Here is a 25,608-nt window from a genome sequence, read left to right on the forward strand (position 1 = left end):
TTTAAAATCTCAATCCTTCCAGGACTTATCAGCTGCTGTATGTCCTGCAGGAAATAGCATTTTCTTTTCAGTCTGACACAGGGCTCTCTGTTGCCACCTCTGTCCAAGACAGGAACTGTCCAGAGCAGCAGCAAATCCTCATAGAAAAACTCTCTTGCTCTGGACAGTTCCTGTCAGAGATGTATGCAACTTTTTTTTCCCCCCCAAGCACTGCTATTCCTTTATTTTTTATTTTTTTTTATTAAAGTTTGATATCCCTCTGATCTGCTGCCATGTCTGTGTTTTAAGTGATCTGCTCAGTTTATATACTGTAATTGCAGAGGGGAAAAAAACAGATTGATGTAATGTAAGCAGGACTCTATTTAAAAATAAATATAAAATAAATAAAAAATCCTCATCATTATTATTATTTCATTCTGCACAAAAAAACCTGTGCTAATGTGCATCTACTCTCTGGAATATTATAAAAGCAACGCTGCCACCTGGTGTACGAGAGAGGAATGGTAACCTTCTTGTTGGTCTTTCAGGTTTTATGAGCTAATCTATTCACTTCTGCAGGAAAGTCTGTAGGTATGTAGTCTGTATGCTGAGACCCCCACCGATTGTTAGAATGAAGGGGAATCTGTGAGGAATGAAAGGTGGAATCTGATTGGTTGCTAGGGGCAACTGAGCCAGTTTCACTTTACACCAGTTTGCTACATCTCCCCCATAGTGTTACTTTTTTTAGTGTTGTGGAAATGTTTTTGATCTATGGCTCTTCCCAGGTTTTTACTGTGCTATCCAATCATTCTATAAATAATACTATAAATAAAATCTTAGATTAGAGAAATCTTAGAGAAGTCTGGCGAAAATTTTTATTAAAGTATTGCATTCCCCCCTAAAAGTTATACAAATCCCAATATACACTTATTACAGGAAATCCACATAAAGTGATTTTTTTCCCTGCACTGACTACTGCATCAAGGCTTCACTTCCTGGATAACATGGTGATGTCACTTCCTGGATAAACATGGTGATGTCACTTCCTGGATAAAATGGTGATGTCACTTCCTGGATAAAATGGTGATGTCACGACTCGACTCTGTGCGGGCTGTGGCTGCTGGAGAGGATGATGGCAGGGGGATGCTCAGTGTCCCTCCAGTGCCCTGTGTCCCTCAGTGTCCCTCTGCCGTCATCCTCTCCAGCAGAAACAACCCGCACAGCTCTGGCAGTCGGGTCGCGACATCACCATTTTATCCAGGAAGTGACATCACCATGTTATCCAGGAAGTAAAATCACCATGTTATCCAGGAAGTAAAATCACCATGTTATCCAGGAAGTGACATCACCATGTTATCCAGGAAGTGAAGCCTTGATGCAGTAGTAAGTGCAGGGAAAAAGCACTTTTTAAGCATTTCCAGTAATAAGTGTATATTGGTGATTTGTATAACTTTTGGGATCAATACAATACTTTAATAAAAAATTTCGACAGTCTTCTCCTTTAACAAAAGCAACATCCCAATTTCCTAGATGTGTTCCTTATACAGTCCTAATGATAAGTGACCTAAGTAAAGGAGATGTGTGTCGTATACATCACTTTAATGCCTTTGTGCCCTGTGTCTAATTTTCAGCCGGTGTCAGGCGGCTCAGGCAGCGCAGTATACACAGTACTATACTTAGCTCTCCGGAGTGATGCATATACTGTTTACATTGACTATAAACTCACTGTGACTAACGCTCGCTCGGCAGAATTTATTCTCACTTTTCTAAAATCATTATCTTCTGCAGAACCGTCTCGTGACATCAGCAAAGCCTTGTTTATCTTTTGAAGTTACAAAATATGAAACAGTCTGGTAACCGCGGTGCTGTTTTATTCTGTTTTGTAGCTAAGCGCCATTGCCAAATATTTTACCCTTTTATACAATGTAAGATTTTAGCCTGCCTTGCCATTAACATTTTGTCATAGGGAAATTCTCTATACTTTTCTAGGGTATTATTATTATTTATTTATAAATCGCCCTTAATTCCAGAGCGCTATACAATAGAAAGGCAACAGGCAGGAACAATACAAGATCAGAAGACATTACGTGAAGGCAAAAGACAGACTGGTACATGAGGGAAGAGGACCCTGCCCGCGAGGGCTTACAATCTATAGGGTATAGGGAGAGAAACAGGAGGTAAAGTGTACCGCAAAGACTGCTATATTTTACCTAGGTATTTATACTCATGTGGGGAGATTTATCAAACATGGTGTAAAGTGAAACTGGCACAGTTACCCCTAGCAACCAATCAGATTCCACCTTTCATTTTCCAAAGAGTCTGTGAGGAATGAAAGGTGGAATCTGATTGGTTGCTAGGGGCGACTGAGCCAGTTTCACTTTACACCATGTTTGATAAATATCTCCCATGATCCTGTTTTATTGACTTCTTTACAATATAATAGATGAGAACAACATTAGACCTGTCGTAGACTTTATAGTTAACCCTTAGGCGACCCTGGACTTTATAGTTAACCCTTAGGCCGCGCTCTGAACCGCCGCGATCCCGGGTGCCACATGTAGCCCGGGATCGCGGCTATTAGCGGGCACGGTGTGATCGCCGTGCCCGCTAATCAAGGAATCGGAGGCAGCTGTCAAAGATGACAGCTGCCTCCGATTACCGGCTGCAGATCATCGGTGGTGGTATAGTGGGGAGATCGCTCCTCCGGGACGTTGTCGCGGAGGAGCAATCTCTGTACCTGATGCCGGCCGGGGACCGCTCCAAGATGACTCCGTCCCCAACTCGGCACTCATTTGTTTTCGGCTGCAGCAGCCGAAAGCAAACGAGTGCCGATCTCATTGATCTTTGCTGTATAACTATGCAGCAAAGATCTCAATGAGAGATCAGAGTGTATATACTAGAAGTCCCCTAGGGGGAATAACCCTAACCCCAGGGGGAATAACCCTAAGCCCAGGGGGAATAACCCTAATCCCAGGGGGGGAATAACCCTAACCCCAGGGAGAATAACCCTAACCCCAGGGGGAATAACCCTAACCCCAGGGGGGCTTCTAGTATAAGTGTTAAAGTAAAAATAAAAGTGATGTTATAAGTAAAAAGCCCCCTCCCCTAATAAAAGTCTGAATCACCCCCCTTTTCCCATGTTATAAATAAAAATAAACAAATAAATAAATAAATAAACATATTTGGTATCGCCGCGTGCGTAATCGCCCGACCTATTAATTAATCACATTCCTGATCTCGTACGGTAAATGGCGTAAGCGCAAAAAAAAACAAAGTGCAAAATTGCGCTTTTTCAAGGTACCGATAGAAAGAACACATCATGGCGCAAAAAATGACACCTCACACAGCCCCATAGACCAAAGGATAAAAGCGCTATAAGCCTGGGAATGGAGCGGTTTTAAGGAACATATATTTGTTAACAATGGTTTGAATTTTTTACAGGCCATCAGATACAATAAAAGTTATACATGTTACATATCATTTTAATCATAACGACTTGAGGAACATATATAACAAGTCAGTTTTACCCCAGGGCGAACGGCATAAAAACAAATACCCCCCAAATAAAAGAAATGTGTTTTCTTTTTTCAATTTCACCACACTTTGAATTTTTTTCTGGTTTCGCAGTGTACTTTATGCAAAAATTCAGCCTGTCATTGCAAAGTACAATTAGTGGCGCAAAAAATAAGGGCTCATGTGGGTCTCTAGGTGGAAAAATGCAAGTGCTATGGCCTTTTAAACACATGGAGGAAAAAACGAAAATGCAAAAATTAAAATTGGCGGGTTCCTCTAAGGGTTAAAGAGACACTCCGGCGAAAATCTTTTTCTTTCAAATCAACTGGTTTTAGAAAGTTATATAGATTTGTAATTAAATTCAATTTAAAAATCTCTAGTCTTCTAATACTTATTGGCTGCTGTATGTCCTGCAGGAAATGGTGAATTCTCTTCTGTCTGACACAGTGCTCTCTGCTGCCACCTCTGTCCAAGTCAGGAACTGTCCAGAGCAGGGTTGAGCCAGGAGCTTAGATAGGTTGTATATATAACGGCCATTCATAAACAGCACCATATTCTTATTTCAGAATTAAAAATTGTCCTTTCGGCAAGGGATGTTTTGGTGCCGCCCCAACCCTATGGACTTCATTATAATAGTATGTTACACCTATGCTTATTGTTTTACTTTTTATAGACCAAATCATGCGCCACAATTGAAAGACGCCAACCTAGAAAGGGAAGATTTACTATAACGCTATGTTACCGATTTATAGCTGGCGAGTGGTTAGAACCCTTTCTATTTATTTTGGCCGTAATGATCTGCCCGTGTGATCTTATAGGAGAGGCAGTGAGTCGTGACATTTTAATAGGCTCTAGAATAATAAGCAAATAAGTTACAGAAATTGATCTCGGGAGTCCCGTATTACATGACAATAAGTTTTCTTTGACAATGGGTTGAGGTTAATATCTCCTGTGGCTATAAATTTGTGCTCAGGTCTAATCTACGTATTTGGCCGTTGCATCGGCATTCAAGCATTTAGATGAACTGTGCGTACAGGTGGAGCATAAATATTTAAGAAGTCCAAGTCATAGCAATATAATACATCTTCTTGTCATTACCACCTAGCAAGGAGATCAATGAGCCCACTGGGTAATGCATAAGTGAGCCGGGTCCTCCAGAGGAGAGCAGTTCCTGGTACTTCTATCTAATGGGATGTCTAAACCAGCCAATGCCTTTAAACTAGGGATGGGGAACCTTTGGCCCTCCAGCTGTTGCAAAACTACAACTCCCATCATGCCTGGACAGCCAAAGCCAAAGGCTTTGGCTGTCCAGGCATGATGGCAATTGTAGTTTTGCAACAGCTGGAGGGTCAAAGGTTCCCCATCCCTGCTTTAAACTATATGTTTTTTTGTTTTTTTTTTTGACTAGGACTAGGTTTAATTAGGAACATCCCTCTAAGGGACCTATTATACAGAGTGAAAATCGTCCGAATCGGGGCAATTTGGCCAATTATCGCTCCGTGTAATAGAAATAACGATCAGCTGATGTAACGATCATCAGCTGATCGTTGGTTTAGGTTTGGACCTAAAATCGTCGGGTGCCAACATGTAATAGCGGCTGACAATTGCCCAAACACCTGATACCGTACCTCTTCCCGCCCCCGGTCTTTTCTCCTGTGCTCCGCAGCTTCTCTGTCCCAGCGTCTGCAGCGTCTAAGCGGCCTCTCATCTAGGACCGAGAAGCTGTGGAGCACAGGAGAAATGACTGGGGACAGGAAGAGGTAAGGTATCAGGTGTTTGAGCAAGGACTGCATGGACATCGCTAACGATGTCCATGCAGCCCTTACTGCCTGATCGTGGGGCTGTCTAATAGATCCAGTAAACAAGTGCCGATCAAGCCGATCGGCGCTCGTTTACTAAAACAATCAGGCCGTAGTTGGACCGTGTAATAGGACCCTAGGCTCTCTTCACTTAGGGCCCTATCCCATGGGCCGATTATCATTCGGATAATCGTTAAATTGTTTGGAACAAAGCGATAATCGTTCGGTTGAATAGCAGTTAACGATTAAACGATGAACAAGAAATCGTTGATCGCTTAATAAGACCTGGATTTATTTTTATCGTTGCTCATTTTCAAATCGTTTGCATGGAATAAGACGCCATTCAGTGGTTTGCAGTAATGAGGAACGCAATAGCGACGACAAGACGACCGCAAGAACGACCATAAGTAGCGATAATCGTTCCGTGTAAATGGGTGATCGATTTCAGGTCGTTCCCAATAGCGGTTGTTTGAGATCGTTTATCAATAACGATTATGCGAACGATAATCGTCCCATGGAATAGGGCCCTTACAGCAACAAAGTAATGACAGTGAGCGGGGAGCAGAGGGGCAAGCAAGCTCTCATCTGACAGGTGGATGCTCGCTCCCCCTTAATATCATGCCATGTAATACGACCCTTATAATATCGGCAACCAGCCCCTGGTAACAACACATTGCTCTGTGCCCTTTTTACTTTATGTATCTACTGAAGGACCATATATTACATCACATAGGTGCAATCAGGAGCTGAAAATTGTAAAAATTGTAAGTGCCCAAAGCTATTAGGTAAAGCGTGGCCCATTAAAGTCAATGACGGTCTGCTGCTATTACACTGAGCGGCGAGCAGCAGACCACCCCTAACCTGATCTGGCAATGCGTTCACCTTATCTGGTTATGGTGCACGCACAATGTTCAGACATTTTATTGAAAATAATGATAATAGGGTGTAAGCTCCTACCAGTCCTGATATCCTGGTGTGAATTTAGTAAGAATATAGAAGAAAATGGAGGAGCAAGCTCCTATGGAGAAAATGCTGGCTTGTAGGAAGCCCCATGGGATCCAACGATAAAAACAAAAAAAAAAAAAATAATATAATTTCCAGACGTGTTTTGGCAGAAACGTTGCCCCCTTCATCAGGTCCAGAGACAAGATTCACACCTGCGTAACTTCACAGCTTCAATCTATCGGGTAGATTTATGATATTCACTAAGGAAAGATAACATGTAGTAAACCACCACACATTGTACTTTACAAAATCAGCTTTGGTTCGTTTGATATAAAAGGATTACTAGAAATCTGCTCATTGTGAGCAAAACATCTAAATGTCATCCTCCTATGAGCTCACATGACATTTCATTCTGGGAATCTTTCCCAAATGAAAACACTTTGACAGGTTATGGGTTTGAAAATTGAAACTTTCTCACACTGGTTGCCAGAGAATATCACAGCAAAGAAAATAAAGCCTCATCTTGGGGAGAAGAGCGAAGATGATATAACAATTATTGTGTTTTCTCTGGTGGAGAACAGAAGTGTAGGATATATGGATAGCTATACCTTAGGGGGGGCTTACACCCAGGGGTGAACACAATAAACTTCAATATGGAGGTTAAAATCCACAACAGGTCTGCAGCTTTATGCAATCTAGCACAGTCTTTACAGTTTAAAGGGGTTATCCAGCGCTACAAAAACATGGCCACTTTCCCCTTCTCTTGTCTCCAGATTGGGTGGGGTTTTAAAACTCAGTTCCATTGAAGTAAATGGAGCTTAATTGCAAACCGCACCTGAACTGGAGACAAGAGTAGGGGGAAAAGTGGCCATGTTTTTGTAGCGCTGGATAACCCCTTTAACATTAAGAGGCCTCATTCACACGCTCAGTAGTTTTTCAACATCATATAAAATGTCCACAATAAATTCTTTCCTAGTGTTTCCAAAATCTGCATTTTGTTGTGGATCCGCAAAAAAAATGGGAAGGTGATAGTTCAGATTTGGTTCACATTGTGTTTTTGCAGTCTGTTTAATAGATCTACTTTAAAGGGGTAGTCCACCCAAAAAAATTTTCTTTCAAATCAACTGGTGCCATAAAGTGCCAGAGATTTGTAATTCACTTCTATTAAAAAATCTTAAGTCTTCCAGTACTTATTAGCTGCTGTATGTCCAGCAGGAAGTGGTGTTTTCTTTCCTGTCTGACCCAGTGCTCTCTGTTGCCTCCTCTGTCCATGTCAGGAACTGTCCAGAGCAGAAGCAAATCCCCATAGAAAACCCCTCCTGCTCTCCAGACTGGAAATAATACAACTTCCTGTTGGGCATACAGCAGCTAATAAGTACTGGAAGGCTTGAGATTTTTTAATAGAAGTAAATTACAAATCTCTGTCACTTCATGGCAGCAGTTGATTTGAAAGAAAATTTTTTTGGGTGGACTACCCCTTTAAGGGTGCCTTCACACCTACCGTATCGCAGCAGAAAATCCGCTGCGGATCCGCAGCGGATTTGACAGTGCGTATTTAATGCTGTGTTCATTCATTCAGTTAAATCTGCTGCGGATCTGCTGCGGATCCGCTGCGGATTTTCTGCTGCGATACGGTAGGTGTGAAGGCACCCTTAAATGGTTACTTTTAACATACAGAAAAATTTGGTCAATCATGTTTTTAGTGTACGCTAAAAAGTGTAAAAAAAAATAAATAAACATCCGTTTTGATACATTTCTTTTCAATAATGTAAAAATGGAAAAACAGATCAAAATGGATGCTCACAATTGCATCAGTTTTTTTCCCCCATAAAATGGATATGTTAAACAGACTGCATAAATACAGTGTGAACCCAGCCTTAATTAAAAAGGTTGTCCACCTTAAACTAACCTGTCCCCTATCTATAAGGGACAAGTAAGGGCCCTATTAGACAAAGTGATTTTTAACAATTAATAATGGCAAATGAGATTGTTTATCGTTAACCTGAAATCACCATATTAGGGTGCATTTACACAGAAAGATTATCTGACAGATTATCTGCCAAAGATTTGAAGCCAAAGCCAGGAACAGACTATAAACAGAGAACAGGTCATAAAGAAAAGCCTGAGATTTCTTCTTTTTTTTCAATTCCAATCCTGGCTTTGGCTTCAAATCTTTGGCAGATAATCTGTCGGACAATCTTTCGGTGTAAATGGACCCTCACTCAGAATGATAGTTGTTAGGGTGTGTTTACACAGAGATTTATCTGACAGATTTTTTAAGCCAAAGCCAGGAATGGACTATAAACAGGGAACAGGTCATAAAGGAAAGATTGAGATATCTCCTCTTTCCGAATCCATTCCTGGCTTTGGCTTCCGAAATCTGTCAGATAAATCTCTCTGTGTAAACGCACCATTTGTTACGATCGTTTACTCCATCTCATCCCAGCAAAAGAAGGAACGATTTGGAATTAGGGTCCATTCACACAGAAAGATTATCTGACGGATTATCTGCCAAAGATTTGAAGCCAAAGCCAGAAACAGACTATAAACAGAGATTAGGTCATAAAGGAAATCTCCTCTTTTCAAATCCATTCCTGGCTTTGGCTTCAAATCTTTGGCAGATAATCTGTCAGATAATCTTTCTGTGTAAATGAACCCTTACATTGAACGATTAGTGAACAAATGCGGAACTGCAGCGAACGATTAGCTGTTATTTTAGGGTCAGATCTAAATCAACAATAAAAAACACACAAACGATTTTTTGATCATTGCCTGCCGATTATTGTTTAAATTCGAACAATATAACGATTTTCCACAGGATAATAGTCCTGTGTATTAGGGTTCTAAGAGATTGCGGAGGGTCTGACCTCCACACCCCCAGCGATTTTCAGATGGGGGGGTTTGGGGTATAAAAGGGGCCAGGTAAGGCAGCTCAGAGACACCCACACACCCTGTGTGTTGTTTATAATGTATATAGTGTGTGTTGTATATAATGTATATAGTGTGTGTTGTATATAATGTATATAGTGTGTGTTGTATAAAATGTATATAGTGTGTATTGTATATAATGTATATAGTGTGTGTTGTATAAAATGTATATAGTGTGTGTTGTTTGTAATGTATATAGTGTGTATTGTATATAATGTATATAGTGTGTGTTGTATATAATGTATATAGTGTGTGTTGTTTGTAATGTATATAGTGTGTATTGTATATAATGTATATAGTGTGTGTTGTATATAATGTATATAGTGTGTGTTGTATATAATGTATATAGTGTGTGTTGTATATAATGTATATAGTGTGTATTGTATATAATGTATATAGTGTGTGTTGTATATAATGTATATAGTGTGTATTGTTTGTAATGTATGTTTGTTTGAAATGTATCAATAAATGTTCATTTACTTGTTAGGGACAGTTCTGCTAGGCCGAAGCCTGCTGCCAAAGAGGAGGACATGTCTCTATGGACAGCTCTCAGAATGGACTCTTTAGTTTGAATAGACTCTTTAGTTTCTGGATGAAGGGTCCTGATTTGCAACCAGCCTCCCAGGTTGTATCTGTACAATGTTGTCTGTTTTTATTGGGGTTTTGTATTTGTTTTGGGAGTTGGGTCATTTTGGGACTGGAATTAGCAGGTTCACCCCTTAAAGCAACTCTGTACCCACAATCTGACCCCCCAAACCGCTTGTACCTTCGGATAGCTGCTTTTAATCCAAGATCTGTCCTGCGGTTCGTTCGGCAGGTGATGCAGTTACTGTCCGAAAAAATACTTTTAAACTTGAAGCTCCGTGCTCAATGGGAGTATCTGTGTCCTAACCTTGCACCACCCCTCCGTCCCTCCTCCCCACCCTCCTCATCATTAGGAATGCTCCAGGCATATTGCCTCCTATTCCCCACCTGTTTAGCCCGGCACATAGGCTGGATCGTTAAGGACCTGTGCAATGTTCAGCATGAAGAAAATGTTCCAGTGACATTCCTAATGATGAAGAAGGTGGGGAGGAGGGACGGAGGGGTGGTGCAAAGTTAGGGCACAGTTACTCCCGTTTGGCACGGGGCTTCAAATTTAAAAGTATTTTTTTAGGAGAATAACTGCATCACCTGCTGAACCTGCTGAAGGGGGGCAGACAGGTGATTGAAGCCTATTACAAAGTTATATAACTTTGTATTGTGTTTCAATTACTGGGAAAAAGCTTTTTGCTGGAGTACCCCTTTAATGACTGACCAGCTATCCTGTGACTAGGTTTCACCGAAGTTCTCCGTTAAAGGCACATTTCATGAGGTGATTGTAGGTATAATTTTCCAGCATAAATAAAAATAACAAAACTATTGCTAATTTCACATTCATTGCTAATATGCCTTAACAAAATGTTCTTCCTCATTTGTAAATGCCTGCTCTAATTATACTAAAGGCATCTGCTTCTCTCCCACCAGTATTCCCAGTAGACTTTCAGATTTCTTGGGAAAACCAGTTTTAATTTTAGTATGTTTCGCATGATTTCCGCTGTTTAACTTACATATATTATCTGACAAGTTCTGAACATACATTGCTGTAAGAGGTAATAAAATCTCACATCAGATCATCAAAACTGGTTGTGCGGGTTATTGAATTGAATGAGCCGTGCTGGAGATGGTGAACGCAGATATGTTGGCTGCCATTTTTCAGATTTTGTAAACCCAGCTTAAAGGGGATTCTTCACCAAAATAAACTGGTGCCAGAGATGTGTAATTTACTTTACTATTAAAAAATCTTAAGTTTTCAAGTACTTATTAGCTGCTGTATGTCCTGCAGGAAGTGGTATTCTTTCCAGTCTGGAGAGCAGGAGAGATTTTCTATAGCCATTTGCTGCTGCTCTGGACAGTTCCTGACATGGACAGAGGTGGCAACAGAGAGCAGTGTGTCTCACTGTAAAGAATACACCACTTCCTGCAGGACATACATCAGCTGATAAGTACTGGAAGACTTGAGATTTTTAAATAGAAGTAAATTACAAATCTATATAACTTTCTGAAACCAGTTGATTTGAAAGAAAAAGATTTTTGCTGGAGTATCTCTTTTTAATGGAAGCAGGCTGATTTGCTCATCTCTAGTGGTCAGTAATCCAGACAACAAACTCAGCGAATCAACAATGAGTGGAAAAGAGCAGCTTATGGGGAATGGAGGCAATTTAGCTAAATGAATGTATCTGCAAAAATATTTAGCTTGATGAGCCCTATTTTTTTTTTTTTTTTTTTGAGAAATCAATAGTCCAGGGGATTTTAAGAAACTTTGTAATTGGGTTTATTAGGCAAATATGGCGTTATCTGTATTCAAAAAGAATTTCCCCAGGTCCCCCCTCCCTCCTCTCTCTCATCCACTGCTCATTATCAGGAAATCTCAACTCTTTTACATATGTTGGGCCCTGTCTGTTCTATGAAGAGGATAGGTGGAAGGAGGGAGATTAGTCGCCAGCAGAAAGGGGATTACACAGCAGGACCCGTGTGAAAGCCGGTATTGAGAGGTCAGAGAGGTCAGTGCTGACTTCAGAGGAGATAGCCCAGTGATGTAGCTGTAAATTAACCCTTTGTTGTCCTGTTTTGGTGCCTCATCTCCCTCCACCCCCCCCCCCCTTCATAGAGAAACATGAAGACAGGGGGGAGAGCTTCAAATCGCTTTTTCATGATAAAAATGCATTTTACAGTTTAAAAGTTTCTTAAAATCACCTGTACTATTGGTTTCTGCAAAAACTATTTAAATGACAGTGACACTTCAACCATGTTAGTTGAGATAGGAATACCCCTTAAATATTTGCTATATCCAAGTGATCCAAATTAACAGGAAAAGACGAGATAGGATCATCCCTGCTTTTTATAACTATTTTTTCCATCCACTTTGAGGACAGGTCAAGTACCATATAACATCATGAAATCTACAAACCCAACATATCATTCATTAGGGGATAGGAAACATTAAAAAGACGATGTCAGTAGGTTTATGCTGTCCTATCTAAGGGTCCTTGCACACTAAGGGATGTTCACACTGAGTAAATTAGGCAGAATTCAGCGGCGGAACTTTCCGACGTGGAATCCCGCCTGTCTTAGTGTGTCATTGCGCAGGCTCCTCGGCTGCTGGCTCTCTCCACTCAAAGAAGTGACGGGTCGACAGACAAATCTGCGGCAAGTTATCTGAACTATTCCCTTAGTGTGCAAGGGCCCGTAGGGTGCATTTGCACAGAAAGATTTATCTGATAGATTTTTGAAGCCAAAGCCAGGAACAGACTATAAACAGGAAACAGGATATAAAGGAAAGACTGGGATTTCTCTCCTTTTAAACTCCATTCCTGGCTTTGGCTTCCAAAATCTGTCTCTGTGTAAACGCACCATAAGAGCAGCATAAACTAGTGACAGAGAAGCTGAACAGAATAATGGATCACTTACATTGTCCTGTGCAGCTGATCCAGAGATATCCTTCTGAATAACATGGACAATAAGTAGTTCTCTCCATTATGTGCATGAGCCCAGTAGTCCTGGATATTCATGAGAAGCAGAAAACTCCGCCCACCAGCTGCTGATTGGCAGTTATCTATCCATGCTGCGTATAGGCAGTCAACTGTCACTCAGCAGCTGGAGGGCAGGGGGAGGGGGTGTGGCAAGAATCTTATTCTCCTGCATATTAGGAGAACGGCTGAACAGAATGATGTAAGTAATATACCGATCTGTTCTGCATTTCTGTCACTAGTTTATGCTGCCCTCATTTAAGGTGGAATAAAGCTAGTCAAAGATTTCCTTTAAATATGATCTTCAAACCTATCGCAACACTGCCAGGAAATCAGCAGTGGAACAGAACTGTCCATCCATAGGTCAACAAATGTTACTCTGGATGTTTATTCGAATATTTTGAACCTCTAATTGGTTGCTTAAAAAGACATTTTAGACTAAAGTTACTGTCAGAGGATGTAATCTGTTCTCTATCGGTCTTGTGTCGAGCATTTCCTTCTTTGGCCGTCATACAATGTACTGTGGGATCTCGCTGTGACCTCTGACCCCTCCGCAGCTTACAGAATTAAAGCAGTATTTACTTGTAAATGAAAGAAAGCAATGTTTCCATTGAAGCTCGGCACATTTTGATAAATAAGGACATGAACTTAGAATAGTTGGTTACAGCAGCTTTTTTATGTTAATGCAATGCAGACATGTTCAAGCCGGTCATGGAAAAAATGGATATTTTAAAACCAGTATTCATTCATTTTAAGACTTTAGAAGTATATAGCAAACGCTGACTAAAAGACAGTACTTGACAGATGCTGGATGACTATTTAGAGATGAATGATAATTATGTCTATATAACTACCTGCGGGAACTCTGGTCAGTAGTGAAGAAGTGTGTAAGCAAGGGATGCTGCTAAGTTATGCTGTCTATGGCTATGTTTATCTTAAAAAAAGGGCAGAATTCTGTGGTGGGGGCTCCGCCATGGACTCCGCTTGGTATCCTGCCTGCCTCAGTGTGTCAATGGTATGTTCCGAGCACCTCGGCTCCAAGAATTGACATGTCAATTCATAGAGCAGAGAGCAGAGGCGCACAAGGCAGCCTCCCATTGGCACACTAAGGCAGGTGGGATCCCAAGCGGAGTCCGTGGCGGAGCCCCCGCTACAGAATTCTGCCTGTTTTACTCAGTGTGAACGCACCCTATCTCCAGGGCCGTATTTCCCACTAGGCACTCGTGGTCCGGTGCCTAGGGCAGCACCTTGCAGGGGGGCAGCACCAGGAAGCAGAGGGAAGGAAACAACTTTTTTATTTATTTATTTATTTTACTCTCCCACCTCCTGTTCAGTAAATCTGGTGTCTTTTCCAGGGGGGGGGGGGGGGGGGATTGGTGGTGTTGTCCAGGTCTGGTATGGCGGTGTTGACCAGTCACAGTTTATGTTTGAAGCAGTTAAAAACCATGGAAAACGTGATTCAGACAATGTTTCTACATGTAGAGAAATGCATGTGGCCCAAACCTCGCGCCCCCATGGGGCGTCTTCAGGTTTAGTGCCTAGGGCCAGGGCCGTCTTACCCATTGGGCATGGTAGGTGGCTGCCCGGGGGGCCCTTGCGTCCTAGGGGGCCCCTGCCCGCTGTCACAGCGGGCAGGGGCCCCCTAGGACGCAAGGGTCCCCGGGCAGCCGCCTCCCATGCCCAATGAATAAGACGGCCCTGCGCGCCCCCCCTTCCCCTTCTCTTGCGACCTCAAGCACTTTCTTGCTTGCGGTCGCAAGAGGAAATCCTGTCCCGGCTGATGCGTCGCTCCCTGGGGGATTCTCCGGGAGCGCACGCATCAGGAACCTCAGTGCGCGTCGCTGGGGTTTCCTGTACCGGAAGTCCCGGCCTGGGCGCACACTGAGCTTCCGGATGTGTGCGCTCCCGGAGAATCCCCCAGGGAGCGACGCATCAGCCGGGGGCAGAAGAGGAGAGGAAGCAGCGACGGGGGAGCGCTGGCAGGTGAGTTGGGTGTTTGTTTTTTTTATCTGCTGTGCATTGGGGAGCCATCTATAAGGGGGGAATACGGGGGAGCCATCTATAAGGGGGGATACAGGGGGGAGCCATCTATAGGGGGGATACAGGAGGAGCCATCTATAGGGGGGGATACAGGGGGAGCCATCTATAAGGGGGGATACAGGGGAGCCATCTATAGGGGGGGATACGGGGGAGCCATCTATAGGGGGGGGGATACGGGGAGCCATCTATAGGGGGGGATACAGGGGGGAGCCATCTATAGGGGGGGATACAGGGGGGAGCCATCTATGGGGGGGGATACAGGGGGGAGCCATCTATAGGGGGGATACGGGGGGAGCCATCTATAGGGGGGATAGGGGGGAGCCATCTATAGGGGGGGATACAGGGGGGAGCCATCTATAGGGGGGGGATACAGGGGGGAGCCATCTATAGGGGGGGATACAGGGGGAGCCATCTATAGGGGGGGAATACAGGGGGGGGCCATCTATGGGGGGAATACAGGGGGGAGCCATCTATAGGGGGGATACAGGGGGAGCCATCTATAGGGGGATACAGGGGGGAGCCATCTATAAGGGGGGAATACAGGGGGGAGCCATCTATAGGGGGGATACAGGGGGGAGCCATCTATAGGGGGGATACAGGGGGGAGCCATCTATAGGGGGGAATACAGGGGGAAGCCATCTATAGGGGGGGATACAGGGGGAAGCCATCTATAGGGGGTATACAGGGGGAGCCATCTATAGGGGGAATATGGGGGAGCCATCTATAAGGGGGGATACAGGGGGGAGCCATCTATAGGGGGGATACAGGGGGAGCCATCTATAAGGGGGATACAGGGGGGAGCCATCTATAGGGGGGATACAGGGGGAGCCATCTATAGGGGGGATACAGGGGGAGCCATCTATAGGGGGGGATACAGGGGGGAGCCATCTATAGTGGGGGATACAGGTGGGGAGCCATCTATAGGGGGGGATACAGGGGGGAGCCATCTATAGGGGGGATACAGAGGGGAGCCATCTATAGGGGGAATAGGGGGGATACAGGGGGAACCATCTATAGGGGGGATACAGGGGGGAGCCATCTATAGGGGGGATACAGGGGGAGCCATCTATAGGGGGGGATACAGGTGGGAGACATCTATACGAGGGGGGGGATAAAGGGGGAGCCATCTATAGGGGGGGATACAGGGGGGAGCCATCTATACGAGAGGGGGGGGATACAGGGGGGAGCCATCTATAGGGGGGGGATACAGGGGGGAGCCATCTATACGAGGGGGGGGATACAGGGGGGAGCCATCTATAGGGGGAATACAGGTGGGAGCCATCTATGTGAGGGGGGGGGGGATACAGGGGGGGCCATCTATAGGGGGGATACAGGGGGGAGCCATCTATACGAGGGGAGGGATACAGGGGGGAGCCATCTATGGGGGGGGATACAGGGGGGAGCCATCTATACGAGGGGGGGGGATACAGGGGGGAGCCATCTATAAGGGGGGAATACGGGGGAGCCATCTATAGGAGGGAATACGGGGGAGCCATCTATAGGGGGGGAATACGGGGGAGCCATCTATAGGGGGGTAATACAAGGGGAGCCATCTATAAGGGGGTAATACAGGGGGAGCCATCTATAAGGGGGTAATACAGGGGGAGCCATCTATACGGGGGGGATACAGGGGGAGCCATCTGTAAGGGGGGGGATAAAGGGGGGAGCCATCTATAAGGGGGGGATACAGCGGGGAGCCATCTATAAGGGGGTAATACAGGGGGAGCCATCTATACGGGGGGGATACAGGGGGAGCCATCTGTAAGGGGGGGGATACAGGGGGGAGCCATCTATACGGGGGGGATACAGGGGGAGCCATCTATAGGGGGGTGGATACAGGGGGAGCCATCTATAAGGGGGTAATACAGGGGGAGCCATCTATACGGGGGGATACAGGGGGAGCCATCTATAGGGGGGGATACAGGGGGAGCCATCTATAAGGGGGGGATATAGGGGGGAGCCATCTATACGGGGGGGGATACAGGGGGAGCTATCTATAAGGGGGGGATACAGGGGGAAGCCATCTATAAGGGGGGATACAGGGGGGAGCCATCTATAAGGGGGGGATACAGCGGGGAGCCATCTATAAGGGGGTAATACAGGGGGAGCCATCTATACGGGGGGGATACAGGGGGAGCCATCTGTAAGGGGGGGGATACAGGGGGGAGCCATCTATACGGGGGGGATACAGGGGGAACTATCTATAAGGGGGGGATACAGGGGGAGCTATCTATAAGGGGGGGGATACAGGGGGGAGCCATCTATAAGGGGGGATACAGGGGGGAGCCATCTATAAGGGGGGGATACAGGGGGGAGCCATCTATAATGGGGTGATACAGGGGGGAGCCATCTATACGGGGGGGATACAGGGGGAGCTATCTATAAGGGGCCAATACAGATGTGCAGTGTGTAGAGAGATGAGGATGGTGACAGAGCGAGGAGCCTAATATGTCTGTCTGGCAGATTCTGTGGATTCGTGGCTCGGAGAAGTTCTCATAACGGCCCAGGACAGATGGAGAAGAAGATGAAAAGGGAAGAGCTCCGATCAGAGAAGACGTCACATGTGAGTCACTTGATATATCTGCACTGTAATGTATATGGTGTACAGAACCTGTGTAGAGCTGGGGCCACCTCTATATGACTGGATGAGGTGATAGTGATCTGTGTACAGTGGATTAGTCAGTAGCAGCGGTGGTGTTAGTCAGTATGCGGTGGTAATATTTGTTGCTTGTTATCTGGCATATATATATATATATATATATATATATAGAGAAGGGCAAAACAACATGTCTCATATAGACAGAGGAGTATTCTGTATACAGGGAAACAACATGGTTCATATATAATATAATAGTCATGTTGTTGCCCCTCTGTATATATGAGACATGTTGTTTTGCCCTTCTCTATATATAAGCCATGTTGTTTCCCTGTATATTGTATTATACAGTATACATACAGGGAGACAACATGGTTCTCATATATAATAGTCATGTTGTTGCCCCTCTGTATATATGAGACATGTTGCACTGGTGTGACAATAAACCCTGCAGATTGCTGTCTCCATTGCGTTTTTTGGATACTTTGAAGCCAACCTGGTCTGGTTTGGTGCGGCACGCACGTTTTTTTTTTGTTTTTGCGCTGCTGAAAGACTGTATTGTGAATTAAAGTTTATGTTAACAATAATTTGTATTTTTTATTGTACGTAATTGTACTGGCTAGGGGCGGGGTTGCAAAGATGGGGGGGTTATGATGGCAGCGGCCACGGGGGGTGGGGCCCAATTCGCACCTCTGCCCAGGGGCCCATAATGCTGTTAAGACGGCCCTGCCTAGGGCAGCAGCAGCTGTTAATACGGGCCTGCCTATCTCAGGATAAATCCATGGCATTCAAATATGGTTAAAGGCTTCTTCCTAGTTTAGGGTTTTTTGTGAATGGGACTGCCATACCAGACATGGCCATGAACTATGATGGTTCTTTTTCTAATGTCTATTAACTTCTTTAAAGCAAATGTACCATCAGGTATATCACTTTTTTTCTTTTTACCTTAGCCACTCGGAGCTGATGCAGGGATCCCAGGGCATGGTCCTTTTTCTGAAACACCACTCGGTTCCCACTTGGCACTGTTCTTTTCCTGAGCACCCAAACCCCTAAACCCCCTCCCCTCTGTGAAGCAGCTCCATTAGAATCAATTGAGCTGCATCACAAGGGATATCGCCACTCTGGAAGGTGGCGGGCCTGCCCCCAGTGCTCCTAACGAGGCTGCTATTCGAGAAAAAAACTGTGCTGAGCACAGGAAACCGGGCGGCGTTTCAGAAAAAGGGACCACACCACCAAGATCTCAGTTGATGGACTCCTTCACTGTGATTGGTTCCCTTCACTAAGAGCACTAGGCCTAGCATCACTGCAAGCAAGGCTGATGAAAAGCGCCACGGGACATCATACAAGACAACACTGATAATCTATGGTCAAATTATGATTTAAAGGAGAAGTCCAGTGAAATTAAAAACTACAGGGCAGGTAGGGGATGGGGGGGAGGATACGTAATAAAGAAGGTATACTTAGCGGTTCTCATGCCCCTGCAGCACTGCGTCAACAGGGAAAGGCAGGGAAATAGCCCGCTCAGCCAGTCAGTGACTGCAGTGGTGTCCCAGGTCATGACATTGCAGGAGGGAGAGATGGAGGATGTCGGCGGGGGTCTAGGAGCAGGTTGTGGTGTCGCAGGGGCACGGGGAGCGATAAGTATACCTTATTTACTATGTCCGTCACCCCCTGCTTGTGCTGAATATTTTTTTTGTCACCGGACTTTAATATCTAAATTTCTGGACTGTCATGCTTGGTACGCAATAAACAGTAACGTGACTGTGTGTTATATATGGCATAATGTACCTTGGCATAAAGGCCATAGACCAAGTACTGTAAATTTACACAGAACTCCAATGTGCCATTTAATTTTTTTTATAACTTTTTGTAGGGACTACATTATTCCCTACTACATTCAAAACCTATTTTCTATTCGACCATTTTCACACAGAGTTGTGTTTTATATCTTTATTTTAAAGCCAGACCCTGGAGTGCATTGGGAAGAATGATTCCTTTGTAGGTCAGGCTCCACTCCTGGTTGTGATTTACAAATAAGGATGAAAAATACTGCACTGTGTGTAAGTGGCCTGAAGCGAAGACTTCTATTTCTTATTGATGGACTAATATGAAAGATTCTCATCAAGAAGGTCTGCAGGAATGTAATACTACCAACCCTTAGGCTGTATTCACACGCCCCGTAACATTGTCCGTGGTCGTGGGTCCTCTACTCCCCTACTCCCCCATATCGGCCAGCTTACAGGTACACCAGAAGTGGGGTGGACTACGCTGCCTTCTTATCCTGGCAATAGTCCACGAAACTTCTCGTGAGCATGTGTAAGCCGACCAGCTACGGGGGAGTAGGTGAGTAGTTGTCAGATGCGATGACAGGGGGGCCTAACTTCTATTAGGGGATTCATACTGCGATCTTCCTCCGGTCATCGCGGCGCGGATCGTGGCTCAGATCGTGTAAATAAGTCCTTAGTTATATACTGCCAACATATTCTGCAGCACTTCACAATACAGAGGGATTGGACTTAGCAGTGAGCTAGGTAGTGAAGCATACTGCTGTGCTCTTCTTCCAGGTAAGGATCATGGGGGTCTTAGCACTGAGAGAAAAACTTTTGGCATGTCAAAAGTTTTTTTAAATGACAGTAACTCTTTAATAATTCTTAAATCATTCTTTGTATTAGGGCCCTATTCCACCGGACGATTATCGTTCAGATTATCGTTAAATCGTTCGAATCTAAACGATAATCGTTCGCTTGAAATGCAGTTAACAATTAACGACCGAACGGGAAATCGTTGATCGCTTTATAAGACCTGGATCTATTTTTATCGTTGCTCGTTCGCAAAACGTTCGCAAATTGTTCACATTGAATAAGACGTTCTTCGGTCGTTCGCAGTAGATACGAACGCAATAGCGAAGAAATAGTGAAGAAAAAACGATCGCAAATACGATCATAAGTAACGATTATCGTTCCATGGAAATGAGTGAACGTTTTCAGGTCTTTCGCATTAGCGGTCGTTTCAGATCGTTAATCGTTAACGATTATGCGAACAATGATCGTCCGGTGGAATAGGGCCCTTACTGTTTAACCAATTTCAGCCACCTTGCCGATGTAGCTTTCCACCAGAGCACCAATAAATCCTTCCTGATTTCTGGCATCGGCTGTAGTGGGTCATTTGTACCGATATGATCATGTTTGCATTAGCAGAACTGTATGTATAAGATCAGCAGAGTATATTTTCCCATATGGATGGGGAGTTCTTCATATATCCCATACCTGGTGTACAGTAGGAATATAAACAACATAACCATCTGTTTTCTATCATGTTCATGTGCAATTCTAATAAAGAATTATACTTATGGGTTTCACGTATAATAGGATACTGGTGGGTTAAGAAAATTAGAAATATTAAAAGCAGATGTCTTCAGTAAAAAGCGTCATTATGTATTTTAACCATCAAAATTATTCCATTGGACTAATAGTGAAGCTGAGGCACATGAAGCCTCTACTTATCTTATATACATTTTCTTATTTACTATTCTCTGTTTTCCATTAACCTTGATGGGCACTGTCACATTTAGAAGGTATGGTCAATCCCCTTGTAAATTGAAAATTGTTATTTTACAGATTTACATACATACATATAGTCTGTGTTGGTTATATCACCTATTGCTGCTAAACAGTTTAGCATTTATAGACACACTAAAGAAAATAGAAGACATCTCAGGATAGATTACTATTGGTGCCACATGAGAACCTGTATTCTGCATCTGCTGTACCTTTGGTTCTTTAAATACCACTAATTAAATAAAACTTTATGGAGATTTATCAAACTGGTGTAAAGTAGAATTGTCTCAGTTGCCCCTAGCAACCAATCAGATTCAACCTTTCATTTTTCAAAGAATCTGTGAAGAATGAAAAGTGGAACCTGATTGGTTGCTAGGGGCAACTGAGACAATTCTACTTTACACCAGTTTGATAAATCTCCCCCTATGTGTTTCAATGCTAAGTGCAATGCTAAGTGTATAAAGCGGCTTGTCCCATATTGTGCAATACAGACTGTGTCAGGCAGTGTACTAAAGTGAAGCCTGTGCTCTATGATTTCCAGACTGGCCATCTGGCATTTCAAGTACATGCCAGATAGGCTGGTACCCTCTGTTGGCCAATCACATCTTCCTCCTGGCTCAGCGACTCCCTCCCGCTACCCTAGAACCAGCCCACAAATGGTTGAACTGTGAAATGCTCCAAGGCCGCCCCGGGAATCCTGGATTTCCGGGTGAGCGCCCCTTTTAGTTGTGCGTGCGCCTTTAAGATGCATACTCAATTGATTAAACACAGGTGGCTGGGACTTCCGACACAGGTAGCGCCTTAGACACACTGTCTGTGCTGGAAGAAAGGAGAGCATGCACATGGAGATCAGCAGAATTTGGGGGGCGGGGGAGCATGTAAGAGGGGAGTTTATTTTCTTTCTTTTTTTTTCTAATTTTCATCTTGCCCTCTACTATAGGAGGCTGCAAGGGTGTGCATGTGGGAGGGGTGGCTCAGGGTCTTGGATGTATCTACTATAGGGGACTGCAAGGGGTGCATGTGGGAGGGGTGGCTCAGGGTCTTGGATGTATCTACTATAGGAGGCTGCAAGGGTGTGCATGTGGGAGGGGTGGCTCAGGGTCTTGGATGTATCTACTATAGGGGACTGCAAGGGGTGCATGTGGGAGGGGTGGCTCAGGGTCTTGGATGTATCTACTATAGGGGACTGCAAGGGGTGCATGTGGGAGGGGTGGCTCAGGGTCTTGGATGTATCTACTATAGGAGGCTGCAAGGGTGTGCATGTGGGAGGGGTGGCTCAGGGTCTTGGATGTATCTACTATAGGGGACTGCAAGGGGTGCATGTGGGAGGGGTGGCTCAGGGTCTTGGATGTATCTACTATAGGGGACTGCAAGGGGTGCATGTGGGAGGGGTGGCTCAGGGTCTTGGATGTATCTACTATAGGGGACTGCAAGGGGTGCATGTGGGAGGGGTGGCTTGGGGTCTTGGACATATCAACTATAGGGGACTGCATGGGGTGGGCTTATCTATAAGTGTGGCTAATCAATCCAGAAGAGAGTGAAAATTGTGCTGTGATAGGTCCAGACCTACATTAGAAATTTACATACAATATATACCTGAACTCTTGGAAGGGCTGTGGGTTTGGGGCAACAAAAAAAAAACAACAAACTACTACATATCATGGACAAACTTTCTTTGGCTTTGCCATAATGTGACCTGCAGCTACATCGGTTAGACACAGGAAATCAAACAATTTACGCACCACAGTGTAACTGTATGCCATATGTTTGTGCACAACATAGTATAGTTCAATCACATACAGAATTCAGATAGATAAAGATAACACTGAAATTAATATACAAAATGCATAATTGGAAAGTGAAGTAGCTGTATTATATAATGTCCAAAACAAGGAGGGGAAGCTGACTAGGGGGAATGCACTGCCAGTACCAAAAAGGTCAACTTTATTACATTATTTTGCAGCACATAAGTTAACTACTAGAGATGAGCGGACCTCGAGCATGCTCGAGTCCATCCGAACACGATGGCTCGGCACTTGATTAGCGGTGGCTGCTGAAGTTGGATAAAGCCCTAAGGCTATGTGGAAAACATGGATATAATCATTGGCTGTATCCATGTTTTCCAGACAACCTTAGAGCTTTATCCAACTTCAGCAGCCACCGCTAATCCAATGCCGAACGATCAGGTTTGGATGGACTCGAGCATGCTCGAGGTTCGCTCATCTCTGTTAACTACTAAAATGTTACAGGCTACAGTCCACCCAAAGAATTGACCTGTCAATTCTTTGGGTGGTGGAGTACACGTGAGATATCTTATTCAATCAATAGGACAGGCAGAATTTCAAGTGGGGTCCGCAGCGTGAAATTCTGCCCAAATTCTGTGGTGTGAACTTGTGGTGGATGAAGTATGTAATTTCCCCACTAGGTGTCACTGTTCTATATAGTTTTATGTATTTCTATGCACAGCTAAAGGGAGGTAATGGGTTAAATTTCTATGTCATGTGTTATGTGCTGACCACTAGGAGGTCTCTCTTCTCTGACCTATCCTCTTCTCTTTTTCTCTCTCTACACACTCAGCCCCACCACTCACAGGAGGGTACACAGAGGCCCTTGTAGGAGGAGTTACACTGGTGGATGAAGGGAGTCAATATAGTCAGATTTCTTAGTAAGAGAGGATACACAAAACCAAGTTCCTGCTGTAGTTAAGCCAGGGCCTGGCTTTTGCCAGGACCTCTCACAGGAACCATGCGTACATGCAGCAAAAGACTCTATTCTCTAGATAAGCAACTACGTTAACTATGCAGGTCTAAACTAAAGTAGGGGAAAGTAGCCACTAAGGAACACCCTAGCCCATGCCAGGAACCCATCTAAAAAATGCAGGACAGACTTCTGAAAAAAGAGGAGCTGAACCCAGTAGGGCAAAGCTACCGTATAAAGAAGGTCTACATATCCACCTGCGCGTTGCAGGTAACTGGGAAATCTTGGACACCTAGCTACACCCAGATAAACGATAGGAGCTTGTGCTACCCACTTGGGACGGGTTCTACGATACCAGGGGGAAGAAGGCGGTCAGACAATGTCTAAACGTGAGTACGAGTATCACTTAACTACTTACAGATCTCCACTATAGTTCCGGCAGAGTACAAGGGCTACATTGGGCAAAGGGCTCCTCTAGCAAACTCCTCTCCTCTTCTCTCTGCCTTTACAAAGCACTACTACTACTTCTATTTTTTCCAAGCACCTACCTCAGGCACTAAGTCAAGAACTCAAGTCCGTGTCAAGATTATCTTGCTGAAGTTCCTCAGTAAAATTGTTATACTTTCATATAACAAACCCACAGGACTCTGTCTTACTTTGTTCACACCTGCACCTATACACACACCACCCCACACCTTGGGTTATTTTTCCCCTCTTCTGTGGGTGGCGGTACCAACAATTCGAGTGGGTCAGTTACCACTCCTGTTTGCCGTGACAAGAGCCCAAGGGATCCGCAACAAACCTGTAAGGTTACCGACCATTTTGGGGAATATAAGCCGGCCATACATCACATCTGCATGCTGGACTAGCTCTGGTGTCACAACATATATATATATATATATATATATATATATATATATATATAACATTACTGGCCGAGCAAGCAAATTTCTCTTTAATTCACTGCCACAAACTGACAATAATTTCCAAAAGAGTTCCAAAATATTCTGAAAACATCTATGGTACGGTCAGGTGGCAAGTAAATTAGGCCTTTTAGCCTGTAGACGTGAGGGTCATACAAATCACTGCTTAATACACACAGGAAGCAAGCATGTGTATAACGTTTATGTACCTTCATGTTTATTTGAATAAGGAACAGCAGGTTGAAGCTGTATTGTGAGGGAGGTATGTAGAATGGACATTTTATGTTGTAATATATCATTGCTGTTTATAGTAGCCGTGCAATGTAAAGATCGCTCTGTTCTTTAAGGATAAACCAGTTAATGCTCTGTTGGAAGCGGTTGTCTACAAGGGAAGTTGTATAGTATATATAAGTAGTATAATGTAATATAGATTAAAATAAATTTGCGCGTGTGTGTGTGTGTGGGGGGGCTAAAATGTTGCACACAATGAGGTTATATTATATACATTTGCACGTCTTCTTGTGTCTGATTACATGTATAGTCTCAATGACATACACTTGTCTATTGATATATTTTGCTCCCACCCGTACAAGGAGTTTAAGGGGCTTATGGTTGGATTTAGAGCCAGTGCTTTGGTTAGAAATGAATATTTCTAGAATACAGAAATGCAAGATTGGTGGTTTTAACAAATGTGACGATTGCTGGATTTCAGACTTTAGTGTTTCAAGTTCACTGATCTACAGCTGCTGTGGTGTTTTTCCTTGCACGATCCTTAAAGGAGAAGCCCGGCCATTTCGAAAATCCAGCAGCCATCAGGGGCACTTACCTCTCCCTATGCCCACAGTGGGCGGTGGGACCTGCGGCGGAACCCCCCACTGGAAGGCATTTTCTCATTCATTTATGATGATTTCCCAACTTGGGGGAAGATGCCTGTCCCAGCTGATGGACAGGCCGCTCAGCCAATCAGTGACTGGAGCAGCATCCCGTCCCAGTCACTGAATGGCTGAGCGGCCAGTCCATCAGCCAGGTCATGACGTGTGCAACACCGGAGATTCCAGATCCTGGCGGGGGTCCCGAGGTTGG

General features: G+C 44.3%; 1 protein-coding gene across 1 annotated transcript in view; it reads right to left on the reverse strand.

Moving 5' to 3' along the window:
• The window catches only part of SYNPO2 (synaptopodin 2), a 146,553-nt gene that overhangs the window by 69,375 nt on the left and 51,570 nt on the right, over nucleotides 1–25,608 (reverse strand). The window lies entirely within an intron of this gene.

Source organism: Dendropsophus ebraccatus, chromosome 7 (assembly GCF_027789765.1).
Source record: "Dendropsophus ebraccatus isolate aDenEbr1 chromosome 7, aDenEbr1.pat, whole genome shotgun sequence".
NCBI lineage: Eukaryota > Metazoa > Chordata > Amphibia > Anura > Hylidae > Dendropsophus > Dendropsophus ebraccatus.